The sequence below is a fragment of the Etheostoma spectabile genome, chromosome 22 (assembly GCF_008692095.1).
Source record: "Etheostoma spectabile isolate EspeVRDwgs_2016 chromosome 22, UIUC_Espe_1.0, whole genome shotgun sequence".
Classification (NCBI taxonomy): domain Eukaryota; kingdom Metazoa; phylum Chordata; class Actinopteri; order Perciformes; family Percidae; genus Etheostoma; species Etheostoma spectabile.
The window spans coordinates 15,576,516-15,601,511 of record NC_045754.1 but is presented as its reverse complement, the minus strand read 5'-3'; the positions used below and the strand labels follow the sequence as shown (position 1 = coordinate 15,601,511).

Sequence of the window (24,996 nt, the reverse complement as noted above, 5' to 3'; positions counted from 1 at the left end):
CGGGCTAAATAAACTGATTACATCATTGCCATTGCTTCTGACAAGCTGGAGTTAAACCCACATTGAATATGCTTTGGATGGCTTAAACTTGATTATACTCTGATTTTGCCTCAAGCTACCATTTTCTGCTCAGTGGCACCATGCCAATAACATCTCCACTAACATACATTCTGCTGCCTACGAGAAAAGGGCTTCAGAAAAGAGATTAAAAAACGTATTACTGGTTTTTTTTGTTTTTGTTTTTTTTAAGATTATTTTTTTGGCTTTTTCTGCCTTTTATTTGACAGGGCAGCTAGTTGAGAAAGGGGAGACAGAGGGGGAAGACATGCAGGAAATCGTCACAGGTCGGCCCTCTGCGTCGAGGCATAAACCTCCCTGTATATGTGCGCCTGCTATACCCACTGAGCAAACCCGGCCACATAACTTATAACTCTTATATTAGAAGGCTAAGTGGCACATTCTTTGTTCAGTGTTGTGTACTTGTTCTTTTCTTCATAGACTTGTGGGAGTGTATGGCAGCCGGTTAATTTTGAACAAGCCCTTTCTCTCTCTCCTCTCAATTCTCCCTGTCTTTCCTTTCATGTATTTCTGTTTTCCCCTCTCTTTGTTTTCTTGCCTTCTTTTTATCATTCATTTCGGTTAGTTTGTCACACTGTTGCTGTGGTTGTATGCGTGCAACTTTGCTTGAGCTTGATGCGGGCATTGAACAGCATAAAATGAATAGTCTTTTTTTAGTAATTACGAGTTGTACATGCACAATGGACAAATTGGTGCTAAATGCTATTTCAGAATATAGATGGGCTGTGTGTGTCTGCATATTCCTATTGTCTGAGCTTTACTGGCTGTCTCAGGTGTTTCAAAGTGAATTTCAAGTTTCTTTGAAATTTGGCAGAAAGAGTAAAGCAGCTGGCCTTAAATAGATGGTTTCTTTTGTAATGGCAGATGCGTGTGAGAGTGTTTATGCTTTTGTGTTTGCTTGTCACATGTGTTCATGTGGAGATTGCAGCATTTTGCGCCCATCTCTGCATACTTGTAAATGTGATTGGGCCAGTGTTGTCTGGCTGCTCAGTTTGAGAGCATGTGTCAGTTGTACTTCCGCCCGCATGAAACCCTTGGCTTTAACTTAACTTCCTTTAGTTATTAATCAGATTCATCGCCTTGTCTCAACTTATGTCCACCATGTACCGTGAAACACCTTGAGCTTGTCGCGATCAAGCACTTCTTAATGCCATTATACATTTATGAACACCTTGTAGGGACGTTCCGGGCATCGGCTTGTCAGCAACTCATTACTGAAAACGCAGGCAAATGGAGCAGCTTGATGCCGGATCCTGTCACCCTCACCACCCCTATCCCACCCACCACTTTAATGAGCCACATTTGCAAGGTGTGAGACTCAAGGTTCCTAGTCCGTCCACATCAACATGACAGCCATTAGGAGACACCAACAGCTGGTGGAAGGTGGAATTAGGGAAGAGGAGGTGAGGAAATGACAGACTGAAGGAATGAAGGAGGGGGAAGAGAAGTGGCTTGAGAGAATTGTACAGTAGGTGCAAAACAGCCACAGAAAGAGACAGTCAGAGAGATGAGTGCAGCTGGTGATGGCCACCATGTTCCTTGGGCCACGCTCGTCCTTCATTAGATGCATCACCTTGCTGGAGTATGAAGGACGGAACAAGGGAGAAAGAAAAAGTAAGAGACAGTGAGTGGAACAAGGTGGGAAAAGGCTAAACATGCTCCAGAGGAGACGGCACGCAAGTGATGCAAAAGACCGTTGGGGCACAAACATGAATACATAATGCATAATGCAAATACAACCACGCCAACACTGACACATGTTATCGTTGCAGCAGTTCTCTCATTAGTTCTGTCATTGGGAAGTCTGCTATCATTATCAAGTTACAGAGAGTTTAAAGAGTACGAGAGAGAGAGAGAGAGAGAGAGAGAGAGAGAGAGAGAGAGAGAGAGATAATCAGGGTAGGTGAGAAATATATACCAGTTGCTAAGGAGAGAAAGATAGAAAATATAAATTTAAAAAGAAGAGTTGACCCTAACATCATGCATTAGCAGGGTATACTGTATTATATGTACATTTCCAATACAACTCATTCATTGGATTATTTTCTCTCACCCAAGTTGGAACACCTCCAAAATGACTCAAAACTAACTTTATAACACCACTGCAACTCTTGCTATTAGGACTGGCTAATGTGTCTCTGTGGTGGCTTTTGAACTTACAGGAGAGGAGCTTTTGCTGCATGAGAAAATATTAAGCAGTCAGATGTACGCTGTAAAACACCTCTGACTTGTAAACTTCTTTTTGCAGTGAATAAGAACGCCAGTTGTGTTATATAGCCAGTCTAGTCTTTATTTGTAGTTGAAACATCAGCATGTCACTTTTGATTATATGTTACTCAGGACTGCTTCAACAAGGGAAGCTGATTGGACCTGTCAGTATGGCTTTAGTATTGTGTTGCTGTCTACAATTTAACAGCCTAGATCAAATTAGTCCATTTGGGTAACAGGGAAGGAAAACAATAGATCGTTCAGTCACATAATACATTAATAGATTATTTTTTTTAATTATTTTTTTATTTTTATTTTTACAATTCCCTACAAAGCCACACAATAAGCCACATGGAGAAGCTTGGCATCTGTTGGTTAGGATTTAACTCAGATTTGACTGGTGAGATTGGTGAAAACTTTTAAAGGATTAGTTTTTTAACAACTGGAACTGATCCATCCTCTAAATCACACCGCCGGAATGACAAACCACCAATAAGGAAGACATTATCTCAGTACATCCGTGCAACTATAGGATGATGATCTAAGCTTGATGTGTGAAGTGTATAGTTAAGAAATAGAATAAGAACAAAGCAGAAATACTGAGGAGATTTATATAGTGCTGTCAATGTGGTTAGAGAGAATATGATTAAACGCGGAGAGGCTGCTGTAAGGTTATTCTTGAAAAAGATGAGATTGCAGCCTCTGTGGCAAAGTAGGGAGTGACTCTGCATTTATAACTGGACTGGGAAGGTCACATTCTTCTTTAGGGAGTCAAGAGGGAGACGAGACAAGACCAGAGCGATAACCTGCCGGTGTATTGAACACCCGGACAATGTGTCAGCATCCCTACTCTGGTGTGCTATCCATTCATATCATTGTATGCTACAATGCAGCATGCTGTCTTGACATTGAGTAGTTTTTAGTATTTGTTATTAATATAGTGACATTTTTTGTAGATAGGTACAGTATTATATTAGCCTGGTTGTCTATAAATGAACATTGGCTGGACAATCTATTGCCACGTCTCTACAGAGAATATTTACACAGAATTTAAACCGAGAATAATGGAGGTGGATCAGTGATGGCAGGCCCATAAAACTTCCAGCTAACTATAACAGCCTCTCTGGTCCAAAAGGGTCAATAAACCTAAACTTTAAATTTAAATTTATTATTGGTATCAAGGCAGGTCATATGTGTTAGATCGTCTCAAATGGTGGGACATGTTATAATGTCATTTTGAAATCCCCATTCATCATGTCTTGTGTTGTCTTTAACTGGGATTAAGTGCTTGTGTTATGTTTTTAAGTTAAAGGTTCTTTCCGCCTTTTAATTTTAAGCAGGGGTGTACAGAATTAATCTCTTCTTTGCCCTTTTATCAGTAAGATACGCTGTATCTATTGAACCTTTCCTATAAACATGTCCTCCTACAACATTGTACGTACTTCCATTGTAGCAGCGTGGCACACAAACTGTTTTACAACAGAGTTCAAGAAAGCCAAGTTAAAAGATCCTTTTCCCGGGAGGTATTTTGACTTGCCAGAATACGGAAAGCACAGGTGTCACTAATTTCATTAATTGTGGCAAAGTTTCATATGAGTGTGCCACTAATGGCATTATACGGCTGGATGCGCAATAGCAGGGCTGTAGCATTAGAACACCTGAACGCAATGCATCTATCGTAAATTGTATTATCCCTTATATATAAAGAGCTCTTCCTTCATTTATGACAACATTTCTGCTGTTAAAAAGGTCTACTTTAACCCCAGCTTCTAAAAATATTCAATCCTGAGCAGCATTTTGAGAGGTATAAAGGTTATTGAACATTCAAAGTTCTTTGCCCAGTATTCCATTCTAACAATGTTTTGCACTGCAAAGTAACTTGAAGTTTAACTTTCAGGGTTATATCAGAAGAACTGTAGATTGCCATGTAACTCTAAACAAAGCATGGGGAGGGCTATTGTTGTGTTTTTTTTTTAATGGTTTGCTGGCTTGTATTTCTTGGTCCCATTAGCTCTGTTGTACATCCCCATTAGAGTGCCCATCTCAACAGTCTACAGCCGGTATTGGTCAGCATGCAACTAATGGAGCTCTCCTGCTCTAGCGTTAGACGTTTATTTGTCGGACACCTGAGCCTCAAAATTCATTTTGAAAACGAATAACACAGCAATAGTGCAATCAGTGGTGCACCCATTCTGAGCTTTAAGTGCTTACTTTGCCATCCCACCCTCCGTGAAGAAATGTCTGCTTGAAACTGAATCCAGGAAAAAACAATCAAAGACAACATCCCCTGACGTGAAACAAATGATGAGCCCACCAGGATGTGATGTAAATTGTGCCATACACATCACATTCTACTTGAAAAAAACATTTTTACAAAAACCTCAAACAATTGCATTCATACATTTTAAAAACACAATGGTACATTGCCGTTCAGCATATTGAAAACACAAATGACTCACCTGCTAGACGGATGACAGCACACATTATGAATAAACCTCAAACAATAATATTGTCTGCTGTCAGAAATAGAGTGCTGTAATCTTGAAAATCATTGTTTTGTGATTTTTCTTTTTTTTTAATTAACACATTCATATTAAAATTGATAACTTTACATCTGCTTCTATTTTAGTTTGAAATATTGATGTCTGCCAAAGGTACAGTACATTAAATTTGTCCTTATGGAAAGGTGGAAAGATGGGATAAGAAGTAGAGATGAACAATTTCAGAGACCAGTGATATCAAAACATGAGTGATTCAACAGGTGATGAAGACTTGAGCTGTGAGAGCCGGGGTGGTGACAGGCAATGGTGGAGGTTGCGAGGATGTAAGAGAATGAAACTATTGAAAATGAGAAATAACAGCGAGAGAAGGGCAGAAGATACAACAAGAGAGTATGACAGGTGATAGACATAGAGAGAGATGGTGCATGCGAGAGAATATGAAGGGAGCTCAGACAGATGGGGGGGAAAATAAAAAATTAAACAAGGGTGAGCCGCTGTGTGGTGTGAGAGATGGATAGTGGTTCTGTCTGTTGGTTTTTTAAGCCTGTATGAAGACCTTAGGGACACATAAGATAAAAGCAAGTTTTCTTTGTCAGAGAAAGCTGTTAGATGGAAGTAAAAGCATGTGTTTCTTCAATGGACTGTCTTCAATTAGGCAGTCCATTGTGTATGCTGCAAGGTAAACCAAAAAGACGTCCCCCTGCTTTACTTTTTGCAAAGATACTTTCATACTCACCAGGTGAGATTGAATCAAGCTCGGTCTTTTACTCCTTTCTTTTCTGTTCATTTTGAAAGCCGAGGTCAGGTCACGGCAACATCATGCATTTGTCTCTAAAGAAAAATTTTCTTGAACAAAAGCAGCTGTCATTGCCGCCAGCAGTGTTGTTTTGTGATGCAGGTGTCACAATATTTAAGCTTCTTACACATTCATTATGTTTTTAGTAGTCTCACATTTTCAGACAAATCTTCACATCACTGGGGAGCAATGTCTGGCTACACCACAGATGCATTATAGGATTGGAAGAAAAAACTGGGTTGCTTTGGGTTGTGTGCATTTCTTTAAACGAATCACAATTGTTTTGGGTGGCGCTAAGTTTCAGATGTGCCTCTGCCAAATAGAGTCGGGAAGGAACTTGTTTTGGTGGAACATTTGTGGCCCGCAAATGAAAACACCTGTTATACATAAAATATTATAGGTGCCCTGTCACACAAAACTGTTCTTACTTGCATTTTTTGAAATATGTTGGGTCCATATGTGTTTGTGTTATGTTGTGAATGTGAAAATGAACTGCTACCTCCTCTGTCAGCTCTAGCCCACTGAATAGAAATAAGAGGAGAAATCAGGCCAATTACAAAAGCTGGTCAGTCTGACGCCATGTTGCCTGAGCTCATTACTATGCACATACTTGCCCAGTAACGCTGGGTAAAGGATACTGTTAGCCAGGCTCTCGTTGGCTGTTAGCCAATCAGTCAAGCAGCTAAGATCGTTGAATATTAATGAGGACTGGCCCAAATCGAGTCTTCCTGCAGGCTTTCTACAACACACTAGAATTGCTTGAAACAAGGTAACCAAGGCAATTTATCCACAAATAAATGTTACAGGGTCCATGGTAGAACTTAATACATTACCACAAAGTAATGAAATATGTGTGGCAGAGCACCTTTTAATCCCATACAGTAACGTGATCTATTTAAGTTAGCTGTAAACATGGTTAAACGTAATTTGCTCTTACCTCTGTATCGCCGTGCCCAATAAGATAGTAAATGCCGTAAACATATTCTTTGTAAATCTTGACAATCATTGACACAAAATATGTGCAGGGCCGCCTTATTGCACAATTCATATTTACCACCAAAACATGCCAATTTCAACGTGTAACAAAACATTGTCTAGCATTGTGTTATGCTTTCATCAGTGAATCAAAATTGCCATTGCTGTAATACTGTAAAAGTAGTCCTGATGTAATTGGTTTAAGTCAATGGATGCTCTAGGTAGCAAATACACATAATTGCATGATAGAACTACACAGTTAAGATCCCAGTTTTTAATTTTATATTGGTCATTCTTGTTCATGGGCTCTATCAAATTTTTATCACTGCTGATTTCCTTTTGGAATATGTTTATTTAAACTTTGGTCTAATTCCAGGCTTGCTATTTTAATAATATCTTGGCATGGACAGAAACTCAAACATAACAGCTTTAGGGTAAACAGTCTGGATGTACTTTTTTATTTCAGGAAAGGCTTATCTGTTACAACGCATGTTTGTCACTTGCTCTGTTTTTCGTCATGCACTGTATGTGGATCAGAAGTTTTGATAAATATTGACATTTTTTAAAGCAAAGAGGTTGCAGTTGGCTTTCTGTTGCAGCAACAAAAAATGTATTTACACATATCTGATTCTGGCTGAGATACAAATGCATTGTGAGGTAGATCACCTCTGCCAATGGCCTCCCAGAACTCATCACACTGTTTGCTGGCTGAGGTTGTGCAGTATAATAATGTTTTTCTTCTGGCTACATGAGACACACAGACGCAGTTTCCTGAATAGTGATAACCAACCTGTAAATGTAAATATAGCAACCCTGAGATCACGTCTGGGTTAGCCTCTGCTCCACTGTCTTCTGTAACTCAATACAATTTCTCACTCAACATTTCCTTCATTAGTCTTTATAAAAAAATGAATTGTATTCTTGGGTTTTATTTTCATTATTGTTGTTTTCCATATTATAGTATTGTATTTTGCATCCACTACAGCAGTTGCTATAACACATTGAAACGTGATTTTTAACAGAGCTAAACAACAATTACCGTAACCTTTGTTTTGTCGATATCCAGTTTAGTCAGTCCTCTCTGTCCTGCTGTTGTTAAATGTCTGAACTTGCTTAGGTCTCACCTCTTCTGTGACGTTTAAGCCATATTTCATGGAACAGTGGGTATTCATAATGCAAAATATCAACTACATGTGCATGTATGTGTGCACTTACATTTGGGACTTTCCTATTGGGTGACCCTCACATTAAATGTTCCACCTTGTGGAGAAAAAACCCAGGAGACTCAATTTTCTAAATTTCCAAAACTCTCTGATTCCAGGAAATGCATTTATCTGACAGTTTATGTAAGCATAAAGACTGTGTTTTTATCCCCTTGAGAAGAAGGAGAGGAAGAGGAAGTCCGTCCCCTTCAGCTTAGGGTTTTCTATTGTTATCAACGCTGTCATCTCTCCTGTCCCATGCTGCTTTTGCTTCTGCTCTCACTGTGGTTGGCAATGCCAAGCAATCGCTGTGATAGATCACTGTTATTACCACATGTTCTCCATTACTGGAGAACAGCGGGAGGCCAGTAAAAACACACACACACACGCACACACAGAGCCAAGACAAAAGTAATGTATAATAGTGCACAAGCACACACACACACAGAAGGGTACACTTCACTTTGCACCTGTTGGTACATGTATATGCATATGTACTGTATGTCTCTATATAGACCCAATAGATGCAGATACAGTTGTTGTTGTTCTTATTCTAAATGCACACACAAGTCCTAAGACAAACTTATGCTTTGCTTTACTATGGGTGAAACACAAATGCAAACACACACTGACAGGACACAGAGTCACACTAATGCTAAACAGCACTGTAAAGTATAAACTCTCAGGAGGTATGTGTTACGCACATAAGCAGCACATATCACCCACTGTGAGAGTCAACTGCAGGCTGTGAGAGTACTACCATGGAGACAGGATGAACGAGAGGTAACCAAAAAATGAGAGCATTGGCAAGAAAGGCATAAGCCTGTTGTCAATACTGTACCCCAGTGAATTTTGATTGAGATGTGAGATTTCACTAAAGACTCCCTCTCGATTGCGGTCTTATAGTGACAAAGGGAGTTAGCAGCCGTCTCGACAGAGCCAGTTAGGCTCCTGATCTGTAGTGCCACGTTGTTGTTGTTGTTGTTGTTGTTTAAAGCCCTATTTGTCCAGTTCTTGTGTTTAAGTGTGTGTGCTTTCATTGGCAGGAAGTGATAACGTAGACAAACGTTTCTGGCCCCAGTGCTTTCCTTCTTTTAATTCTGCATAACTCACTTAATAATCATACAAACTGAAGAAAGAAATTTGCCTTTGCACTCCTTGCTGAATTGAATGTTGAATTAAAAGCTTATTTTTCTCAGTGCAATACTATTAACATAATGCACAGCCAGGCCAAAGGAAGGTGGGGGAAAACACCACAATACATTAAGGTGCATATTTTGGGGAAGACGTATGCCTGCTGAGGAAAAAATCAAATTGTATGTGCATAAGTACTTTTTATCTTGGGCTTTATTGTGTGATCCCAGTTTAATTGTTCAGAGTAGTGTGAATGTGTACATCTACATGTAGGGTTGAGTGCATCAAGAATGCCTGCAGGGTGAAGGAACGGGTTCATGAAACTGATTAAAGAGCAATACCTTAGGGGGTACCGATACCATATGTACTGTACAGGAATTTTGAATTAAATTGAATTTTAATGTTTCTGAAGAACATTATCCTGTAAAAGCAAGAAAGGAATATTTATTATTTTCCTGTTTTATTTTTTTTCTTTATTTTTTTGGCCACTTCACTGTGCCTTTTTTTTTTTTTTTTTTTTTTTTTTTTTTTTTTAAAGAAAAGGAGTCTCCGGAGTGTGTGGGGTCAGACATCTGACTTCCTTCCTGTTCCTTATTTATCCTCCATAACAGGTAGAATGCTACCATTTGAGTAATGTGTGTGTGCTAACCTTTGTCAAACATTCTTCGGACACTGTATACTGTAACCATCAGTATAAATAGTAATATATTTATATATAGTGGAGAGAAGATGAGATGTGTATTGTCACACTTTAAGAAATAAAAGTCAGAGAGAAAGCTGAGCAATTTCAAATTGCTGAAAGAGAGCAGGCGGATGGCTTATTAAATGGAGAATTTAGGCTCAGTCTGAAAAAATGCAACAAAAAAAATGAGCGTGTCTCTTTTCAAAGATGCTGCAGAACATGCCCAAGGGTTTGGCTTTAGTGAAGAGGATTGTGCTAAACCAGTTATGACGCCGAGGGAAAGGGGCAGACATTGTCACAAAATAAACACAACTGAGTGTACTGTCTACAACCCACATGTTGACACAATAGCTGTCCTTATCTAACTTCTTATATTAACAATCAAAAACAACAATGTCCAAATTACAACATGAGTCATCTGTTTTGCTAGTGAGGAGAGATAATAACACAAAAGGGATGAGGAGAAAGAGCTGAGTTTTGCTGTCAATAAAGATTGGCAGATGGAGTGTGTGTGTGTTCGTGTGTTTGTGTGTTTGTGTGTGTGTGTGTGTGTGTGTGTGTGTGTGTGTTCGTGTGTGTTTGTGTGTGTTCGTGCTGCTGCAGACCTTAGCCCGAGGGTTAGGTTTCTCCGAAAAGATACACGTGTTAACTGTTGAGCCAAAGGATAGAAGCAGTCAAGAGGAGAAATTGTATAGGCGGTAGTTTAAATCAAGCACCCTGATTGGTTGAGGGCACATTTGAAGTGAGCTGATGATTCACATTATGCCTTTTTTTTATATGAGTGCTTTAGATGGAAGAACTAGTGATATAAATTTCCAACGAGACAAATGAGCCAGGACAATCTCAGTGATTTTTTTACAATTGCATTCCAGTATATATTATATATAAATTTGGAGGCAATGGTTGACCCCCTTGCTAGATATGATAACCACTTTTATAGTCATTATGTTAAGTCATTGGTTAATAAAGAAATAGCTCATATTGATGTTATAATGCTATAATAAGTTTTGTTATAATAAGTATTGTTTTTTGTAGGCTACAAAATGCTGATTTACCGATGGTGCCAAAAATGAAAATTTGCTCTTATCACAATATTATCAAAACATAATAGTAACAGGTTTGGAAACAGCTGCATTTATCCAATGATTTTCCTAATGTTCCCAAGCTTGTGTATAATTAAGAGCTTGTAAAATACTCTTTGATTAATTAACACAATTTCTCATCTGACAACAACATTGCGAGAATGTTGTTTTTCAAGATTAGACTGCCAATTGTGCATATGTGTGTCCCATCATGAATCCTGACTACACCAGGGAGGGCTGATCTCGTACATACATGAATCATTCAATTCAATTTCAATTTTTCAATTTTTAAATGATTTTAAATCATGTTGTGTTAATACAATTAATTCAAGGTGTAAATTACCTTGATAGTGTAAATCACTGAGTCATAAATGTAAACTCAACTGTTATCAGTATCAGCCACAAACATCCTCCCTTACAGTAACGTCTGCAGCACTGCAGTTTACTAATGCAATGTAAATTTGAGTGTGTACCCTAAATCCTACAAATACAGTACATGTACATGCAAAAGAGTAATGGTACTTTTTGTCCCATGAATAAAATGAGTTGTAATGTTATTCAATGCAAAATTACAAAACAATGATTTAAAATTGCATCATAACTTTTAGAGAAGTGGCTGCATATTTGCAGTAACTGAATAGACAATGACCTGTGACTATGTACCAGTGTTGTAGTAATTAAGTCTGGTCTTGGTCTTGACTCGGTCTCGCCTGCCTTGGTCTTGGCCTTGGTTCGGTCTCAACCCCTCAAAGTCTTGGTCGTCTTGGTCTTGACAAACTCTGGTCTTGGTGATGGCTTGGTCTCTGTTTAGGTGGTCTGGACCACAACACTGCTATGTAATGCATATTCAGCAAAGCTGCCAGAGGTCATCGGGAGTATAAACCTCAAAAGGGACTAATTGTTCTTTGCTAAAGTACAATTTGATATTCTACAACCTGAGTCCTATAAAACAAATTTACCAAGGATTATTCTCAAGGTAGGCCAGTTTGACTAGTTAAAAACCGGTTTGACTAATAACGGACTAATAATAATAGTGGGTTTCCCAGTGTCAGTGCCTTGGTCTGGTATGTGCTAACTCACTGGCATGGCTTACTGGAACACTGAAATTGTACAGAGCCATAGTTACACCTAGTCAGATTTAGTGCACTATAGATCAGCTCTATTTAGGGGGAACAAAGTTGTGTTAGTGTCTATATTAGGATATTCATGTTGTAATATCTGTTTAACCTCTCCTTTCACACATCTAATCATATATTCCTTTGGACCACTTAGAACTTAGATGTGGTTGGCAGTCGTGGTCATGGTATACAGAGGTTTCCCTTGGTATAAAACCTATCTGAAGAAGAAGGAACTTTTATTTCTCCCCTGTGCCCTTCCTTAACACAATACCTCGAGGTTCCATTTTACTCTTCTCCTGTCCTACCTCAAACCCCTTTTGATCTTTCGTCCAATTAATTTTGTCCTTTCAGTCCTAGATACAATCTAAACTTTTTGGTCTAGGCTTCCAACCGTTTTTTGTTTTTTTTTCTGGCTGTGGAATAGTTTACTCATGTCTTTAATATCCTCTTCTTCCATTTCTCAAATTCCTCTGATCTTTTTACATTATTATGTACGTTATTCAGAATTCATGATAGTTCTTATTCTCTCTTCTTCTCTCTCTGTCTTTCTTTGCGTGCCCATGGTATTCTACATGGCACATGGATTAATATTGTTTTCAAATGAAACCTATAAATAACTTGACTTGACTGTACAACTGTGAATTTGGTCTATTTATGTGTCAGTGTTCAACAAACTTACATTGCTACTAGAATTGGTCTGACATTAATTATTAAATGTGCTATTCATGATATGAGTGTAGTGTTTTGGGAGGAACAGGTTCAGTTACTGAAGTTATGAATATATATTATATTATTTATGTATTTATATATATATATATATATATATATATATATATATATCATATATCATATATTTTGGTTGAAGTGATATTTCTACTTGGCAAATAATTTACTAGTGTTGTAGAGTCATAGAAAACCAACAGACCCAGCAGTCATGACATGCATGCTGCTCATTCTGTGTAATTGAATCAGTAATTGAAAGGGGCATTTTCAAAATAATAGCTGTGTTGTGTTCAATTAGTGAGGTGATTTATTCTGTGAAGAAACGGGTGTCAATTATGGCCCATATTTAAGGAAGGAAGGAAGCAAATGTTGTGCATGCTGGTTATAGTGCATTTCACCGTGAAATACTCAGCAAAATGGGTTGTTCCACACATTGCCCTGAGGGACAGCGGACTTTTATTCAAAAGTTGATTGGAGACGGGAAAACATATTAAGAAGTGCAGAAAAGTATAGACTGCTCAGCCAAAATGATTTAAAAGGCCTTGAAATGGCATCCAAAGCCGTTCAAATGGATCAAAGAATAGTCATATGGCAAAGGCTCAACCAATGATCAGCTCCGGGAAAATCAAAGAAGACTTAAGGTACCTGTAAATACTGTTACGATCAGAAGGAGGTGGGGAAAAAGACGTACTGATTAGGTTGAAATTTGCCAAAGGACACACTGACTGAACAGCCTAATATTCCTTTTTCTTTTCTTTCTGTAAAGGTATAATACAAACCTAATCAATTTTGGACATGTTTTGATGTGGAATTGAATGTGCAGTGTTCCGAATGCATTGATATTGTGGAATTAAAAGCAGAGAGGTTAGGTTCCAACAAGAGTCATGTGTCTCTGCCAGTAGAATGTAATGCATGCTTTTTTAGTTTATTGAACCTCATCTGCACATTAATGTCATTTAGTTTGTGTAACCTCTTGATACAATGACCATTATACCAACTATTACACTAACACGGCTGCAACCACAATCTTACAAATGTTTCAAATGCCTAATAGAGCTCTGCCGATACAAGTCATCATCTAATATAAAACTATGGGCAGTAAATACTTATCTACAGTATGTTAATCCCAAAACGGATTGGATTTACATATATTTACAGAATACAGAAATATAATTAAACCATTTTGAGTCAGAAGACGAGGCTTTGAAGATTGATTATACACAGTTACAATAACAACCACTATTTCAATTTTACACTACCTAAAATAGCACAAACCTTTATGTAATTTTACATTTTAAACTGTCAATATGTTGTCAGTTTATTAGGTTATGTATCCACTTTCTGAAAAATCTAAAACAATGTTGGGGAAAATAATGCCAGCAATTGATTACAGGCATTTTCCCCTTTGTTCTTCCACAGTAAACTTGTCATGTGTTTGGTTGCTCCACATTTCATGCAAAAATCAAACAATGAAAATAAATCAACATCACCACACTGTTATATTGCCAACATGGACTAAGCATTTTGCCCAAATTAGCCTCTGAAATAGATACTAGAGTTAGAATGGATTCTGCTATAGAGTGCATTGTAAAACATTCATTCATCACTTTAGGATTGATTCATGTCTAGGTTTAATGGGAGTAAAGTATCTGGAAGTCTGAGGTTGGGTATTTGTTGCCATCTATCTTTGAAGCCATTTTGAAATATGCCAGAAAACCACAGAGGAAGTCCTGGAAGCAAGGCCAAAACCTACATCTGTTCTATTTAAACATAGGAAGCTGTAGAGCAAAACAAAGCATTTATCATAACATATTAGGAATAATAGTCCATGTGTCAATCCACAGTGGGATTTGCACGGTAAAAAACAAAATTTGAAATGTGACCTGATACCTGATGTATCTGACATTGTAGACTAACAGCTGTTTGAAAAATCATCTTATTTTAAACACAAATTGACTGACAAATATAAAGGCTGTAGCTAACTGAGGCATAAGAAAAGTTTGTATAAAACAAGAAATTTGCTGAGGTGCAATGCGTTTTATCAGTGCAGAACATTTTATAATCAGTGTAGTGTATTTAGCAAAACCCAGCAGCAGTCAACATACTTGCAATGCGGCAGAATTTTTTTTTTTTCCTCAACCAGTTTTGGTATTTTTCAGACATTTCTCATGTCAGCCAATGTAGCCAAATATCACATAAGCACATAATGTAATCTGAAAACTGCTGCCCTGGTTAAAAATAGTTCTTAGTCCAAGTTCTTTAAAAATAAAAAAGAAACTTGTTTTGGGGTGAATTAAACTACTGTAGGCTGAGTTTTCCTAGTAACCTTACAAAATAGTCTGAGTAAGCTGCAAATGTTGGTATAATATGAAAATGGCTGGTGGATTTAAGACAAAAAAAATAATTTATTGAATTAATCAAATTTAAACATGTCTGTCAGTGGCTTGTTGGTCTTTACATTGTTAGTTAATTTCCTATCCTGGTCTGGGCCGGGACACACATTCAGGGTGACGTATGACGTCAACCCGTTCTCACTCCCGCTTTGTCATTTGCTCTCAGAGTCACCTACTGATAGAAAGTCTGGCACGGCGGACTGCTGGGATTAGTTTAAGTTGCAGGAAACTCTGGTTATTTGTAAAATTTCAGTTTTGAGTCGCACCAAAGTCACCGTGAGGGGTTGAATTTGCATGAATTGGCGCAATTGCGACATCGCGAAATCCTGGAGGGACTGCTTATTGTCCCGACATGCACAATCTTGCATCATTGTGTTTGGGACTACACAAAAAAAAACACAGAAAGAACAGTTAGATAATCCATCTGGTGTTTGGCATCAATGGCAGCTCAGTCAGCATTGCTTTATAATGTTGTGACTATATACTGCAAGACAGCCAAAACTACCAAGCTACAGTCTGGAACAAATTGGAGACGTCCCTGTACACTCTGAGTAACTCATTTGCTCAACTCCCACTTTTGATAACACAGACAGCCCAACATAAATGCACACAGGCCTGAAAAACAAAAACAAAAAAAGAGCACACAAACAAAATGCCTCCTCAAAATGCATCAGTTTCTAAGCCGGCATTGCCACTATACCCACGCTGTGGGGAGATCTTCCTCTGGCTTTTACACCCTGCACAAGCACTCTCTCTCACACACACAAATGCACAGTAATGCACACCTTACACTGGCACACACTTGCACAAAAGAAAGGGTCCTGCTTTCTCCAGCACTCTCACTGTGCCTGTAAGCGCAAAGTCAACTGTTTTATCCACACTGCCGACGGGAATAGCCTTGCATCTACTTCTGTCACACTGACACAACAAGAGAAATGCAGTGAGAAATACAAAGCCACAGAGATTGAAATAAAGGGGAGAGGTACACAAACAGAGAGGGTAAAAAAATAAAATAAAGAAAGAGACACAGGGACAGGGAGAAGGGAAAAAGAACTGGATCTGTAGCTGAAGCTTTCAATTTCTGGGTTGCCTACACCTGACTTTCTTCCCTTTTGCCCATCGGCTTCTACTCTTTCGTCCTCTTTTCTTCTGCCTGAAAGGGAGATTCCCTGACCTGTCACATTTAAGCTCCCCTGGTGTGCAGTACAGGCAGATAAGGAGGCGAGGAATGATGGCCTCAAGTAGTTTGTTGAGAGGAACAGAGGGGAGAAGGCACTGCAAGGTTAGTGGTGTACAAAAAAATGATTGATAGGATGCCAGGTGGATGTGCTGATGTACATACATACATGAGAAACATCTGGGACATTTTAATTAATAATGAATACATCAGCCTAAGACATTTCCAGTGACCCTGTCTACATAATAAACAACCTCATATAGGGTCTTGACCGAAGGTAGAGACTTGATTATGTAATATTATAATTGTGTTTTATTGGTTTTATTTCTTTGTTTCATTTCTTATGATGAATTTGGTTGAGGAAAGGAATAAGTATACGTATAAAGGTTGTGTAATACAGAGAAAGACAGAGAAAGACTCGAACAGCAACACTTTAAAGAAAAAGTGTGGATGTGTAGTGTCGAAAAATCTGAAAATCGCGCAGAGAAGGTCGTTAAGTAGACGCAAAAGGCCACGCTAGATTGGCTTAATTAGTGTGAAGAAGAATCCAAGGAGACGAAAGGTAACGTCTCTAAAAATAGAGTCATGAAGGGTAGTGACACTGAGGGTGATCACGAAAGGTAGTACTAACATTGACTAATTAGTGTGAAGGTAGTCTCAAGTTTACAGAATGAATTTTGTTGCTTAATGTTTTTATTTGTAACTGTTTATACTTGTTTTATCTGTTTTTGGTTTTTTTTTTTTTACTGATTTTGTGTAAAGCACTTTGAATTGCCCTGTTGCTGAAATGTGCTATACAAATAAAGCTGCCTTGCCTTGCCTATAATAATACCTAGCTTTTCTACAGTAGGAATAAGATGGATCATACATACAATAAGCGTGATAAGCATTTTCTTTGATTTCAAAAGAAGAATGTCTCTTAAAGATGCAATACATAATACTGACAGCTAGTGTTTAAAATAGTTACTGAAGTACAAATTCAAAATACTGGAGAGAGTCGTCTCCCTCACCCCTCCTTCACAGGCTCCCCAGAGGTTGCCAGGCTGAGACCGCAGAATCCACAACAATTACAATTACAGTATGAACCGCTAAAAACACAACAACCTCACTGTCCTCTCCACCCGGTGGACAGACGCACATCTTCGGCTCAGAATTTTGGTAGGTATCGCAAAAAATAACACTACTCTCTCTTAGCTTAAAATAACTTACCGTTGAAAAAGGCTACATGTTGTAAAGACCCGTGGCCCGCTTGCCTAGTCCTCTAGTAACGTTAGCAGTTAGCTGGGTTAGAATGGCAGCGTTAATCTAGCCAGGACCACTTTACTGGCTGTGCCTCAAGTGTTTTTGCGAGTAAGACTCGGGTACTTAAGCTATATAATTTAATTTAATTTGAGTACACAGATGTTGAAATGACCTAAAATGCCCGTGCCTTGTAATTTTGGCCGTAGGGTGACCAGACAGCCCCGTTTTTTTGGTGACCAGTCCCCGACTAGATCTGACCCCGGAAATGTCCCCAGTTTTCACAGTGACTGACAGTCCTGAAATTAGAATGAAAGAAAGAAAACATTGTCCAAACGTAGCCTATAGTTGCACACCCTACACACGCGGGCTCAAGACTGCCAGGGCAAGTGCTGCTCACAGCTCAGAAATGTTTTAGAATGCCATATTTTACGATGCTAAAATTACTGATTATTTACATGGAGTGTGGTAGGTTTAGCTAACACAATTTTGCAGGCTTTTGTTTTAAAAAAGGATTTTAATTTTTAACAGAAAGGTTGACCTTAGAAATCCTTTCCATAATGTTGTCAGACACTTATAATATTAATATGAGTCTGTCAGTAGCAAAAAAAAGCACTTTAATGAACATAATTACAAGCTGGACATTTGTCCTATTATAACTTATGTTGTAGCTTTTTTTGCCGCTGCAGTGATCTCATTTCATGCTGGATCAATGTCAAATTAAAATATTTCCTCAATAGTTTTTATTGTGTCCGATACTCAATGAGCTGTTGCAGAAAGAAGCCCAGCCTGAAGCAATAAAGCAAAAGCTGTCAGATAAACGTAGTTTAGTAAACATTACAACATTCCCCTCTGAGGTGGAGTGGGGTACAAGTATGAAGTAGCAGCAGGGGTGATTCTAGGATCAGACCTTTAGGGGGCTCAGCCCCTAATTAGAATGTGGCCTACATGAAATGTTATCATACTTACATAATGCCTAAATCTCTGCACACTCATTCCTCTCTGTGAAATATCTCACAAACTCTTCACTCAACACATGCATCAGTACAACAAGCGGTTCCCGAGTATTCCGGTTTTGAAAACAAAATTTCTACATGGTCTCCAAAATTATAATGTATTCTAATGTAAACTATTTATGTCAGCACAGACATTTTTGTAAATTTCTTAGCCAGTGTATCCCACCATAATGGTTATTATATTGCCAGATTCCAGACAATCCCACTTACTTACAGTACATATATCCCACTTACAAATATGAATATTTTTCTAATGGTATGCTCCTAGTGACATTAGTTAAAAAATGTAAAGATAAAACAATTCCGTGTGTGCGTGGGTGTGTGTGGGTGTGTGTGTGTGTGTGTGTGTGTGTGTGTGTGTGTGTGTGTGTGTGTGTGGTTAAAATTCTGAATTGCAAAATAGTTAAGGCTACAGCACAAATATTTCCATCCATCAATGATAATCAAGTGTAACCTCCAAATTTCTTCTCAAAGTGTACCAGATTGATTGCCTGGCTCCGCCCTGCTACGTACTTTCGCTCAATTTTCATTTTCCTTGCCCTCCTCCCCAAAGGGTTTGGGAAAAGTTTGATATGGCAGATCCTGCGTGGCTCTGTGCAGATCCAATAGTTTTAAACTTCAAAGAAGTTCCCCCCCGCCTTCAAGGAAGTTAACACTTGCCAATGAAGAGTAGCATGTCTCTCTGTAGCCTACAGATGAAATGTTCCAGATTCTGATAGGGCCAGGCTAATGTACCAGAGTCTGGTAGGACCAGGCTAAGGTTAGTTTAGTTTAGTTTAATAGTTTATTTGAACATAAAAAAAAACAACAACATTAAATAAAAAATTTCTTATACATGCATTCCTGCATACATATATAATTAAAATGACATAAATAGGTCATGTACTTTTAGCACAGTCTTCAATATTGAAAGTCATTCAAACGCAACAAAAATTTTCCATGTTCAAAAGGAGTAGGAAGAAGTTGATAAACAACTTATCAAGTCGACCCCTTTCTCTACTTTTATCCTTTAGTAAATCATTATTCAGTTATTACACATTATTATTTACACATCCTAGACACAGATGATACATACACAAAACACTTATAAACCCTCTTTTTTTATTAATATATTAAATATATTAATATATAGACTACCAGCATATAAATGCCAAGAAACCATACAGTCTACTACATACCATCACTTCAAGTCCTTTTCGTATCCCTTTAAATATCATTTTAAATAATCCTTGAAATTACTCATTGTTATAGATGATTCATCTCTTCACTGCAGCTGTTCCATAAAGTAACTCCTTTAGTTGAGATGCAGTGATATTTAGCATTCGTTCTTATAGGTTTTGTTTATATACAAATATTCCTCTTAAATGATGTTTGCTCTCTCTTATTTGAACAACCCTTGGACACTGTTTGACAGCTGATGATTATTTATTTGTACATAATTTGTGCAGTTTTAAAGTCAACACTATCTCTGAATTTTAGTGCTTTTAATTTAAAACAGTGGATTGTTGGTGCTCTATAAGTGGTTTATTACAATTCTTAAGGCTCTCTTTTGAAGAATGAATATAGGTCGTGTTGGTTTGTAAGTGTTTCCCCATATTCCAAACAATAAGTAATGTATGGAAGTATGAGGAACAATACAGCATATATAATGAGCGCTGGTTTAATAAATAATTGGTTTTATACAGTATAGCAATGATTAGATATTTTACCATAAATAGCGTATATGTGGCTTCCAACATAATTTTTCGTCGATTATGACGCCCAAAATTTAAGTTCTTTTACTCTTTCAATTTCAATATCATTTATCATAAGTTTTTGTGTAAGGTTGTGTACGATTACCAAAAATTATAAATTAGTTACTTAAGTTTAGTGTTAGTTTATTAGCATAAAAACAGCTCTTCATTTTTAATTCATTTTCTGCTGAATCCAAGAGTTGTTCCAAATTTCCCCAGAACAGATTAAATTAGTATCATCAGCAAAAAAATGGTTGTCAGTGTTTTTGACCACCTCCCATATATATTTATATACAAGTTAAACAACAATGGCCCCAACACTGACCCCTGGGGGACCCCAGGTGATTTTCTTTATCTTTGATTTATGGTTTTGCAATTAACATATTGTGTTCTGTTCTTGTAAGAGCTATTTAACCATGAAAGGGCAGTCACCCTTATTCAGATTTGGTAATTTTCATGATCAGTAAATTGTGAACTACTGTATCAAATGCCTTCTTAAGATCCAAGAATATCCCCACTGCATATTTTGTTTTTGTTCTATTGCTGGTTCCGAGTCTGGTGACCAGCTAATGTACCAGGGTCGGTAGGACCACTAATTTTACGGGTCTGTGTAGACCGCTAATGTTCCAGTGTCTGGTAGGACCAGGCTAAGGTTCCAGAGTCTGGTAGGACCAGGCTAATGTACCAGGGTCTGGTAGGACCAGGCTAATGTTACAGGGTCTGGTAGGACCAGGCTAATGTTCCAGTGTCTGGTAGGACCAGGCTAAAGTTCCAGAGTCTGGTAGGACCAGGCTAATGTTCTAGAGCCTGGTAGGACCAGGGTGATGTTCCAGAGTCTGGTAGGACCAGGCTACCAGATTGATGTATTTAAACGTTGAAGGTGCTCTAAGCGATGTCATGCTTGTTTTAGGCTTCAACATTTGTTGTCACATACAGCAAACATCTCCTCACTATCCGCGAGCTGCCTGTCCCCAGAACACACTGGGAAAAAACGCAGTCTCTGTAAATAGCCCAAGGTCTTTAAACTGCATCAAAAACAAACTGTTCCCACCTGCACCACGAAGCATACACAAATTATGTTCCAGCGTTCCAGCAAATAACCCACAAGAAGGATTTGGGGGTGGGGGGTTAGTGCATGGAAGTGATGGGATGGGATAAGGAGGAGGGAGGGTCAAGCTAGTTTGGTTTGAAAATACTTTGAACGTCAACAAGAAGGAACGTCACCCATAAAATAGACAAACTTTTCTTACAGTGGAGCATGCCTATGGACCCCCCCCCCCAGGGGGGCTTGGACCCCAGTGCAGCTCTAGGTTTAGTGATGCCCCTGGGGCAGTGTCCCTGTTTTAAGTTTTACAAAGATAAAAACATGACCTGTTTTGGAGGTATTTATGCTTCTGAGCTGAAAATGTTCTTGGATTTTGTCTGAGAAATCTGGTCACCTTAGTTAGCCGTGATAAATTAGCCTGAAGCTAATGCTTACCGGTTCAGCATCCTTTTGGGCGCTAAGCTGTCTCCATCTTTCAAATATCTTTCAATATTTACCTGGGGTTTGTTACGTCTCTGATCACATAACTGTTATAAACATGACGTTTTTTAGGACGGGTAGAATCTATCTCCGTGATCCCGTTCGTGTGTTTGCTGCTTTCATGGCTGTACTAACATTACAGCTGTAGCTCGCTGGGTTTACTGTATTACATATATATACATATATATTTGTCTGGCAACCCCGGTCTGGCTATCAAAGTTGGCAGTTGATAACACACAGGCCAAAACACAAACAGAAATCCTGTCACAGAACGCAAATTTGTCAAGGAGAAAATGCTGGCATTAGGATTGTCAGGAAAGATAATATTACAACTTAGCTTGTTTCCTAAATAACAATTGGGGTCATTTTTAGATTTATTACAGTAAATATATTACATATTGGACCCTTAAGTAATAATTGAATAAATGTCTTTAAATTAGCTTTGCTAATGGAACTTTTTTTGTGATCAAATTATTATTTTATACAGTCAAGGAAACACTAACAGCGAAAAACAACTACAAACAACACACCGGGATGGAGAACACGTCCCAAATGAATATCCCTCTCATTGCACAACTCTGTGACAAACTGCCACAGATTTCACATCCTTACTACACAACCTGGTTTTGACAGCAGTCAAAGAGCATAATTTTAAAACCAATCCATTCCTCTCGGGCAGAACAGCCAGCAATGTAAAAAGAAGGATGTCCTTGATGGCTACATCTAAAAGAATGTGTGAAAGTGATAAGGTATTAGTGTTCCATCCTACAATATATGAACATATGACTTGTGTGGGTGAAAATGTGTATGAACATTTGCTTTGATCTCTGAATTTTCCGTTATTATTTGGTGTGTGTGTGTGTGTGTGTGTGTGTGTCTGTGTGTGCATGCTCGCTCAAGCTGATGTGTGCTGCAGTAATAGAAGCTGTCCTGCAGCACACAGTCTGGTGTTTGCAGCCGGAAAGCTGTCATAAACAATCTGCTCTAGCGTCAGTTAAACAGCAAGCGTGGGAGAATTGGGTGCTCTATAGGCTACAACCAGCCTCACACTCTCTAAATAGACCAACCCCCATCTGCCTAATGCACTGAAATCAAAATGAGCAATGGATATCCCATATGACATTGCAATAGTTATGCGACAACAGGTTGGCCAGCAGGTACACTGGTCTGTGGCTCAGGGTGGTCTTGAATTTTGATACTGAGTGAAGTCGATCTTCACTACACTGTGAAAACTGCCACACTGTGGATATGTTCCTGGATATGTTTTTTTTCTGGTTTAAATGATTTCACACATACATGTGATGAGGTTGCTGTGATTTGTTAGAAATAGACTCCAGACAGGAAGTCAAAACAGCCGTATACTACTCTAACAGGACACATGCAGTACTTTTAATTGTTGTGGTGAACCAGAGCAAATGGTTTTTAACCTCAAACTGTGTTATAACTGCAAATGTAATAGGTTTGTTGATCAATACCAGTGATTCAGCAATTGCTTCACTACCCACAGAGATTTCTGCCTTTGAAAAACTCTTTTTCCAGCCTGTACAACATTATGAATCAGTGAGCCTCCCTACTCAGTTTAAGCTTTTCAATGATGCAGCGTGCTGCTATGGGCCAGCAACACATTTTACGTTACCTCATGAACTTGCTTATTGCTTACACAAACACATTTTTGCATTATTCAGTGTGTTAAAAACAGACTTCAATATCAAAACCTAGATAATCAGATCCCATTAAACATCTTTCATCTACATATAGACTACCACCTTCCATCTACTATCCAAATAAGTTTAAATCTTTCAAATGTGGCTGCTATATAACCTTCGACCTGAGGATGGACCATCTGCAACTCTCCGGACCTCATTGGGTTCACACTGAATATCTTTGGACTGTAGTGAATCTTTACTCTACTTATGTAGTTAAAACTATACAGGTCTATACAGGTTACACTACTCACTAATGTGTTTGCACATGTGCCAACATGCATATCACTTACACAACTGACATATGTGTGCAGAAACACAGTTAATTAAGAAGGTGTGATGTATGGCGTGCTTTGTTTTGTTTTTTTTAGCTAAATTACTGAATTAGCATGAGAACGGGTCCAATGAGGAAAAACAATGACATAAAACATATCAGCTTGTTGTTTTTGTATTCTGCATTCCTTTTAGTTTTCTAATTCAACATGTGACGCTTGTCCCTGAGGGTGAATATAATTTGAGGGTTCTGTGTAACATTCCCTCTATCAGAGGAGTTGTTTTCCAGCTGTACGATTCTCTCAAAGCTGCAGCTGTTGTTTCCTCTCGAACATCTCCCTGTTTCGGCAGCTCAAAGGGATAAATTCCAGAGCAATCGTTTGCATGTTGCTTTAACACTGTGCCATCTGTCAAGTTGTAAAATTCTACCCAGTGTCTAAATATCAGCCAGTGATAAAAGTACATTCTAGTTTGTATCGCTATATGATTCTATAGATAGGGCCCTAACATAGTGAGGGTTGAAATTATCTAATAAACTCTACAGCCACGCTAGAAGTGGGATTGCTGGTCCACCAGCTTTGGTTAAGACTGAAATATTTCAAAAGGTAATGGAATAGATTGGCATGAAATTGTGTACACACATCCACGTTCCCCATAAGATGGAGCCTACTGAATTTGGTGATCTCCTGACTTTTCCTCCACCGCCACCAAGTTTCTACCTAACCAGGGAATCAGAGACACTTTCTGTTTGACCATTTATAGCAAATAATTATAGTTTTAACTGTTTGAGGGTGCTCTCATTTAATCCAAGCAGTGATGAGGATTGTACATGAACATGAGTCTTAGTTATATCACAGATATCAAACACCACGTAGGGTTTACTCTTTGCCCTAGGTTGACTGTTAGACTGGCAGAAGTGTTGATCTATCCTACAGCACTTATTTAAAAATGTCACTTTGTGGATTCACCTCTTACTCCTGTTATTTCCTCACAATCAGTTTAGCATTTAAAGGCTATTTTAAACAGAGTCTAGCATAGTGCCTACTCCCCAATAAATACTTATTTACATACCTTCCAGCAAACTTCAGAGAACCATGAGGGAACACAGAACAGCCAGTTATGCTTCCTGTAACATTATATAACCTTCACTTGTTCAACTGACTTTGGCAGTTTAGATAACACACTCAACACTCCTGCTGTTCAAGACGTGAGCTAACCACAGATTGTTGCCTTGTTAAAGCACTCAAAGCAGTGTTCATCTGCAGTTCGCGGCAGTGTGACGCGTGATGAAAGTAGGGGAAACACAATGGATATTAGGCGTTATATTTTTAACCAGACAAGCCAGATGAACCATCTGAGAAGCCATCTTTGAAGAAAACTTCCAAGTAAATTCTTTTTTCTTTGTACTCGATCGAAGTCAATGTTTGGTCACCTTTAA

The 24,996-nt window shown here is 38.4% G+C and overlaps 1 protein-coding gene and 2 long non-coding RNA genes across 4 annotated transcripts in view; all 3 read left to right on the top strand.

The window, feature by feature from the left end:
- LOC116671979 (uncharacterized) overlaps positions 1-6,128 on the top strand; it is an 18,287-nt gene extending 12,159 nt beyond the window's left edge. Inside the window, exons 3-4 of the long non-coding RNA XR_004327434.1 lie at positions 3,593-3,598; positions 5,984-6,128. This is a non-coding gene — a long non-coding RNA (uncharacterized LOC116671979). The remainder of the gene's footprint in view (positions 1-3,592; positions 3,599-5,983) is intronic.
- The window catches only part of cntnap2a (contactin associated protein 2a), a 351,650-nt gene that overhangs the window by 96,973 nt on the left and 229,681 nt on the right, over positions 1-24,996 (top strand). The window lies entirely within an intron of this gene.
- The window catches only part of LOC116671978 (uncharacterized), a 17,629-nt gene continuing 16,960 nt past the window's right edge, over positions 24,328-24,996 (top strand). The window contains exon 1 of the long non-coding RNA XR_004327433.1: positions 24,328-24,341. This is a non-coding gene — a long non-coding RNA (uncharacterized LOC116671978). The remainder of the gene's footprint in view (positions 24,342-24,996) is intronic.